The sequence below is a fragment of the Haliaeetus leucocephalus genome, unplaced genomic scaffold (assembly GCF_000737465.1).
Source record: "Haliaeetus leucocephalus isolate CR32 unplaced genomic scaffold, Haliaeetus_leucocephalus-4.0 Scaffold252, whole genome shotgun sequence".
NCBI classification, from domain to species: Eukaryota; Metazoa; Chordata; class Aves; order Accipitriformes; family Accipitridae; genus Haliaeetus; species Haliaeetus leucocephalus.
In genome coordinates, this window is record NW_010972688.1 from 53,523 (window position 1) to 54,134 (window position 612).

General features: G+C 46.7%; 1 protein-coding gene across 1 annotated transcript in view; it reads left to right on the plus strand.

Annotated features, from left to right (window-relative positions):
• The window catches only part of LOC104832527 (myosin-3-like), a 20,243-nt gene that overhangs the window by 16,736 nt on the left and 2,895 nt on the right, over nucleotides 1–612 (plus strand). The gene's annotated exons all lie outside the window — the stretch shown is intronic.

Below are 612 nucleotides of genomic sequence, written 5' to 3' on the forward strand. Positions count from 1 at the left end.
TGCATTGGTATAGAGACACTTCAGATGGGCTATCAACCATATCGCCTTTTTAGAGGAACAGACTCCAATTCTTTTGGAGCATTTCACAGATGTTTTCCTGTTGCTTCCTAACATATCAGCAGCCCCTGGCTCTTCTCTGTTACTCAAAACTCCATTCTCTTCCCCTGTTAAGTCTAGTTTAAAGCCCTGGCCAGCTTGTTGGTGAAGACCCTCTTGCCCCACTTGGTCAGGTGAATCCCATCTGCTCCCAACAGACCGAGCTTCTCAAAGGCAGATCAGATCCATAATCATAGAAGACAAAACCTTGAATTTGGCACCAGCTAGACAGCCAGGCGTTCACCTGTTCAATTTGTCTCCTCCTTCCTGAACCCCTCCCCCTGACTGGGAGGATAGAGGAGAACACCACCTGTGCTCCAGATCCTTTTAACATTGCTCCGAGGGACATAGAGTCTCTTTTGATGGTTATACGTTGCCTTGTTGCAATATCATTAAAGCCTACATGGAATACTAGGAGCGGATGATAATCTGAAGGGCTCACCAGGCTTGGCAGCCTCTCTGACACCATGAATGCAAGCTGTTTGTAGGCAGCAAACTTCAAGGTTTTGTCTTCTA